This window comes from Mandrillus leucophaeus, unplaced genomic scaffold (assembly GCF_000951045.1).
Source record: "Mandrillus leucophaeus isolate KB7577 unplaced genomic scaffold, Mleu.le_1.0 Scaffold320, whole genome shotgun sequence".
Taxonomy (NCBI): domain Eukaryota; kingdom Metazoa; phylum Chordata; class Mammalia; order Primates; family Cercopithecidae; genus Mandrillus; species Mandrillus leucophaeus.
The window spans coordinates 2440379-2448291 of NW_012103366.1; positions in this window are offsets into that span (position 1 = coordinate 2440379).

Consider the following 7913-nt stretch of genomic DNA (forward strand, 5'->3'; position numbering starts at 1 on the left):
CCATTTCTGGTTTTTCTCAGGTTTGTCAAAGATCAGATGGCTGTAGATGTGTGGTATTATTTCTGAGGACTCTGTTCTGTTCCATGGGTCTATATCTCTGTTTTGGTACCAGTACCACACTTTATACAAGAAATAAGTTCCTGTGCCAGGAGCGGCGGTTCACACCTGTAATCCCATCACTTTGGGAGGCCAAGGCGGGTGGATCACGAGATGGAGACTGTACTGGCTAAAACAGTGAAACCTCATCTCTGGTAAAAACACAAAAAATTAGCCGGGTGTGGTGGCACGTGCCTGCAGTCCCAGCTACTCAGCAGGCTGAGGCAGGAGAATCGCTTGAACCCAGGAGGCGGAGGTTGCAGTGAGCCAAGATTGTGCCACTGCACTCCAGCCTGGCTGACAGAGCGAGACTCCATCTCAAAAACAAAAAACAAAAAAAAGAAAAATAAGTTTCTGGACATTGTGTAAATTAAATATTTCTAAATCTATTTTTAGATGCACTAGAAGAGTTCACAATTTAAAGAAATCCTCCCGTAATGTATGATTATTTCTATTTTGTTAAATCTATTTAAAAGAGATTTTATAAGATGAATTCTAGATTACTCCTGGAACTATGGCAGATCACATTGAGGTTAAAAGAGCATTAAGAGATTGGGTGATAGATGGTCTAATATCATCACTGCTTGAAGTTCCACGGAATTACTCAAATTGATTGAATTTCCTTATGACATTTTCTATATGGATTGACAGCCCATGTCAATTATTGAACACTTACTATATGCAAGCTATGACATACTAGATGCCCATGAGGCCCTTAGAAGATGGAAGATGATGGCAGTGTTGTCAACCAGATAATCATTCCTGATGGTCACCGTGGGGGATGACCCATCCTGATAATCCCCTCATCCAATAACCAGGACAGAATTACTCATGGCTGTGGCCTCTTGTCCTTCTTGAGGTCAATAAGGCCTGCCTTGATCAGAACCAAGCAGTTCTTCATCCATCATGGCCCAGTGATTTCAAGTATAGAAGATGCTGGGACCCTAATTTGAGTCCACTTAATGGGAGGTATCCTGGGAAATGGCCATAATTAATTTGTGTTTGCTTTTCCAGGTTTCCTTAAGCTTCCTAACTAAGTTTCATAATGTATAAGATATTTACAGAATTCCTAAATTTTTTTAAACATGCTGTTATTTCTCCCATCTTAGAAAAACAGACTAAAACACCACGACCACGCTGCCACACACACAGTGCGTAAAAACAAAAAAATCCTTCACTTATTTTCTCATTTATTTACTTCCCTTTACAGCAAACTCAAAGGAGTTGTCTGTATTTGCTGCCTCTGTTTCCTTTTCTCTGAAACTCATTCCAGTCAGGCTTTTGTCACTCTCTCCACTAACCCTGTCCTTGACTTCCATACCACTAAATAAAATTGTCAATCTTAGGTTCTCATTTTGACCTGTCAACAGCATTTGACACAGTGAATCTGGCTTCCAGAATTCTACTTTCTGGGTTCTCCACCTACCTCTGTGGCTACTCCTTTTCAGTCTTTTTTTTTTTTTTTTTTTTTTTTGCGGGGGGAGAGTCTCGCTCTGTCGCCAGGCTGGCTACAGTGCAGTGGCACAATCTTGGCTCACTGCAACCTCCACCTCCCGAGTTCAAGCGATTCTTCCACCTCAGCCTCCCTGGTAGCTGGGACTACAGGTGTGCATCACCACACCCGGCTAATTTTTGTATTTTTAGTAGAGACCGGGTTTCACCATGTTGGCCAGGCTGGTCTCGAACTCCTGGCCTCAAGTGATCTATCTGCCTCGGCCTCCCAAAGTGCTCAGATTACAGGTGTGAGCCACCATGCCCAGCCTTCAGTCTCTTTTTTTAGGTTTCTCCTCATTTCCATTACCTCCAAACATTGGCATATGCCAGGACTATGTCTTTTCTTTGTCTATATTCATTCACTGACTGATTCAGTCCTATGGCTTTCAAAAAAGAAAAAAAAAACCAAAACATTATTTATTGAAACCTTGATTCTCCACTTCGAATCCCAGACTCAAATGTCCAGCTGCCTACTTGACATCTCCAGGTTTGAGATAGGCATTCCACTCTGCTGCTGATGGGGGTGTGAGGTAGGCCCAGCTATGTCGGGGGTACTATAGCTGAAGATATTAAGAGTGTGGAAAAATACGGCTGGGCGTGGTGACCCATGCCTGCAGTTCTAGCACTTTGGGAGGAGGAAGTGGGTGGATTGATTGCTTGAGGCCAGAAGTTACCAGCCTGGTCAATATAGCAACGGTTTGTCTCCAGAAAAAAAAAAAAAGAGTCTGGAAAATAGTCATACCCTTTGACCTATTTATTCCACTTCTAGAAATACAGCCTAATAAAAGAGTTGCTTCAGTATGAAAAAATTAGGAAACATTTAGGGAATAGTTAAATAAATTATGGCAATTATAGCATATTTGTAAGGTAGGATAGAATACAGTCTTTGGAGGCATTTTTTGCAGGATATTTTATATGGCAAAATGCTTATGATAGAGAAAAATGTAAAAATACACATCTTGGGCTGGGCGTGGTGGCTCACACCTGTCATCCCAGAACTTTGGGAGGCCAAGGCAGGAGGATTGCTTGAGCCCGTGGTTCAAGACCAGCCTGGCCAACATGGTGAAACCTGGCCTCTAAGACAAAAACATACAAAAATCAGCCGGGTATGGTGGCACGCACCTGTAGTCCCAGCTATCTGGGAGGCTGGGGTGGGAGGATTGCTTGAGGTGGGAGGAGGTGGAGGTTGCAGTGAGCCAAGTTGACGCCACTGTACTCCATCCTGGGCAACAGAGCAAGATTGTCTAAAGGAAAAAAAAAAAGAAAATAAAAGAATATACATCTTGCAGTTCAAGTTGTTACTGCTAAGGTTTGAGATTGGAGCGGGACATAAAAGACATTTTTATGAACAGGTATTAGTTTTTTAAATTTTAAAAAGTGCTTAAGATTCATTTTCTAGTGAAAAAACAGGATACATAACTATATTCAGAATAATTTCAATGTGTACATGGAAAAAAGATCAAAAGCAAATACACTAAATATTAACAATTTCATACGTGGATAATTTTTATCTTCTCTCTTTTTCTGTCATTTACAGATTTTCTACAATGAGTTTGTCTTTTATAATAAAAAGTTAATTTAAAAGGACAAGCAATTCAGGCTGGCACAGTGGCTCACACCTGTAATCCCAGCACTTTGGGAGGCTGAGGTGGGTGGATCACCTGTGGTGAGGAGTTCAAGACCAGCCTGGCCAACATGGTGAAACCCCGTCTCTACTAAAAATACGAAAATTAGCCAGCCTTGGTGTTGGACACCTGTAATCCCAACTACTCAGGAGGCGGAGGCAGGCAAATCGCTTGAACCCAGAAGGTGGAGATTGCAGTAAGCTGAGATCACACCACTGCACTCCAGCCTGGGTGACAAAGTGAGACTCTATGTCAAAAAAAAAAAAAAAAAGAAGAAGAAGAAGAAGAAAAAAGGACAAGCAATTCTTCAATCTTGGGATAACTGAAGATATTGAAGTGTCATAAAACTAAGGTGTGAGAATTTTTGAATTAGAATTTTAATTTTAATACCTACTTTCAAGAGGAGGTAACAACCAAAAGTTTTAAAGGGAAAAGACTGAAGATGAGCATGTTTCTTTGAATTATAAAACTTGGGTTTAATACCACTAGACTCTAAATTTCCAACCCTAGTAATATGGCATATGCTGTTGGAACTCAATGGGGTCGTTTGCTCAACTTTTTGTTGATAAAATCCGAAATGATCTTAAATCTCACTGTGGAACATCATAAAAACAGCATATTTGTCAGAGAAGAGTAGGACAATTGTCCTATTAAGTTGGAAAACTGAAAAATAAAATTTAAAAATAGACTTCCATTATTGCATTCATAAGACAAATCCTTTTTGAGTGTCTGTGTCACTGGGCACTGTGCTACCTCGTAACTACCTAGGCAGTTGGGGTAGGAAATCCTCCTTGGGGAAGTACCCTTTGTAAGGCCAGGCACAGAGAAAAAGAAGGGTGAAGAGTGTGCTAGGTAATAGGTAGAGGACATGTACAAATAGATGGCTACTGACTTTCAGTTGATAACTATGTCTAATTAGGTGAATACCATCTTATTCTAGCAAGAGTATCAGAGTGCGTTCATTCCTGAGGACCCTTTCCCTGGTGTTGAAACAAATTGTCTCTAGCCTTCAATATGAAATAAATTTCCTTTTGCCACATTTCTGCCAAATCTGAAGAATCACAATGGATGAGTCTCATGCCTATTTCAAAAATGGTATAGAGTCTCTGGGGGTTCAGTATATTTAACTTGTTTCCTCATAAGTGTGACTTTAAGATATCGTTTCATGCTGGAGTTGTAAATTGTGATTTATCCATTCTCTGTAGAAATATTAAATAAATTGAAAAAACTACAAAACCCATTTTTATTGTAATTTTTCTTACTAAATTTTAGATACAGCTTTAAGATTATTTGGTAAAAGATGAAAGGAAAGGTGGGTGTTAAACTCAGATTGAAGCAATTTAAGATTTTATAGGCAGTTATATTTGATATATAACTTCTCAGTTTATTATAAAGTGGGAAAAGGTTGGATCTCTAAAAGGAAAAAATATATGTCGCAGCTGTTTCTGTCTTATTTGTTCCATAGGACTCTCTTACAGCCCCAGCCCTGCAAGATTCCTCCAGGGGTCTCCAGCTACCTCCATTCCTCTGAGGACTTTGTGTGTCCAGAAGACAAGCCCGGTGTTGCAACAGGACCTCCTATCGAGGCTTGGCAATGTTTTCAGATTAGAATTCAATTTTCTTTACTTAATTTCTTGATACCTATCTCCAATCCAAATAAACTTAGCTACAATATTTTTGAAGATTTACATTCCTAAACACTTAATTCTTGAATTAATTTTTCCTTAATAATGATAAGCTTCACTATTTAAAAAAATTTTTTTAATCAACTCATAATTGTACACATTTATGGGGTACTATCTGATGTTTCAATATATGTATACATTGTGTAATGATCAAATCAGGGTAATTACCTTACCATCACCTCAAACATTTATTGTTTCTTGGTGGTGAGAACATTCAAAATCCTCTTCTAGTGATTTTGAAATATACATTGCTAACTATAGTTACCCTACTTGCAATAGGACCCAGAACTTATTCCTCCTATCTAACTGTAACTTCGCACCTGTTGGCCAATTTCTCCCTATCTCTTCCCCTCCCTTACCTCCCACCCTTCTCCCCCAGCCTCTGATAACCATGGTTCTACTCTCTACTGCTATGAAATCAACTTTTTTAGATTCCACATATGAATGACATCATGTGGTATCTGTCTTTCTCTATCTAGCTTATTATGCTTAACATAATGTCCTCTAGTTTCATCCATGTTGTTGCAAATGACAGCATTTCCTGTTTTGTTATGGTGAAATAGTACTCCGTTGTACATATATACCACATTTTCTTTATCTATTCATCTGATGATGGGTACTTAAGTTGATTCCTGACCTTGGCTCTTGTGAATAGCAGTGCAACAAACATGAGCATGCAGATGTCTGTTTCACATACTGATTCCAATTCCTTTGATAAATAGCTAGTGTTGGGATTGCTGGGTCATGTGGTAGTTGTATTTCTATTTTTTTGATAAACCTCCAAACTGTTTTCCATAATTACTATAATAATTTACATTTCCACCAACAGTGTGTAAGGTTTCTTTTTTCTCCACATACTCACGAACACTTGTTATTTTTTGTCTTTTTGATAATAGCCATTCTTACTGGAGTTAGGTGATACTGTGATTTTGACTTGCAGTTCCCTGATGACTAGTGATGTTGAGTATTTTTTCATATACTTATTGGCTATTTGTATGTCTTGTTTCAAGAAATATCTATTCAGGTTTTTTGCCCATTTTTAATTGGATTTTTGGGTTTTTTGTTTTGTTTTGTTTTGTTGCTATTGAACTCAATAGTTTGAGTTCCTTATATATTCTAGATATTAACCTCTTGTCACAAATGTTTACAAACGTTTTCTCCCATTCTGTAGGTCGTGTCTTCACTCTGTTGATTGTTTCCTTTGCTGTGCAGAAGCTTTTTAGTTTGCTTTTGTTGTCTGTACTTCTGAGGTCAGAAAAACTCCTTGCCCAGACCAATGTCATGAAACATTTCCACTGTTTTCTTCTATTAGTTCCATAGTTTCAGGTCTTACAGTTAAGTCTTTAATCCATTTCAAGTTAGTTTTTATACAGTAATCCCCTCTTTTCCATACAGGATACATTCCAAGACTCCCAGTGGATGCTTAAACCATGGATAGTACTAAATCCTATTTATACTATGCTTTTTCCCATACGTACATGCCTATAACAACATTAAATTTATAAATGAGGCACAGTAAGAGATTAACAACCATAATAAAATCAACCAACTATGAAAATATACTGTAATAAAAGTCATGTGAATGCGGAATCTTTCAAAATATCTTACTGTGCTGTATTCACCCTTCTTGAGTGCGATGATATAGGGCCTACATGATGAGATGAAATGAAGTAAATGACGTAGGCATTGTGCTGTAGCGTTAGGCTACTACTGACCCTCTGAAGATAGGTCAGAAGGAAGATCATCTGCTTCACTGATCCTGGATCATTGAACGATGATGTTGACAACAAATAGGCAGGTAGCATATACAGTACAGATACATTGGACAAAGGGATGATTCATGCTCCTGACGGATGGCATGAGATTTCATCACACTACTCAGATGGGTGAGCAATTAAATCAAAACCACAATGAGATACCATCTGACCCCAGTTAGAATGGCGATCATTAAAAAGTCAGGAAACAACAGATGCTGGAGAGGATGCTTTTACACTCTTGGTGGGAGTGTAAATTAGTTCAACCATTGTGGAAGACAGTGTGGTGATTCCTCAAGGATCTAGAACCGGAAATACCATTTGACCCAGCAATCCCATTACTAAGTATATACCCAAAGGATTATAAATCATTCTACTATAAAGATGCATGCACACGTATGTTTATTGCAGCACTGTTTACAATAGCAAAGACTTGGAACCAACCCAAATGCCCATCAGTGATAGACTGGATAAAGAAAATGTGGCACATATACACCATGGAATACTATGCAGCCAAAGAAAAGAATGATTTCACGTCCTTTGCGGGGACATGGATGAAGCTGGAAAGGATCATTCTCAGCAAACTAACACAGGAAGAGAAAAGCAAACACCGCATGTTCTCACTCATAAGTGGGAGTTGAACAATGAGAACACATGGACACAGGGAGGGGCACATCACACACTGGGCCTCTCAGGGGGTGGGGGACAAGGGGAGGCATAGCATTAGGATAAATACCTAATGCATGCGGGGCTTAAAACCTAGATGACAGGTTGATGGGTGCAGCAAACCACCATGGCACATGTATACCTATGTAACAAACCTGCACATTCTGCACATGTATCCCAGAACTTAAAGTATAATAAAAAAAAGAAGGGTGTGCAATTTAAAATTTATGAATTCTTATTTCTGAAATTTTCCATGTAATATTTTCAGACTGTCGTTGACCGTGAGTAACTGACACCTCAGAAAGGAAAACTGGAGGCCGAGCATGGTGGCTTCTGCCTGTAGTCCCAGCACTTTGGGAGGCCAAGGCCGGTGGATCACGAGGTCAGGAGTTCAAGACCAGCCTGGCCAACATAGTAAAACCCTATCTTTACTAAAAATACAAAAATTAGCTGGGCGTGGTGGTCGCACCTGTAACTCGGGACGCTGAGCAGATAATTGCTTAAACCCGAGAGGCGGAGGTTGCAGTGAGCCGATATCACGCCACTGCACTCCAGCCTGGGTGACAGAGTGAGACTCTGTCTCAAAAACAAAC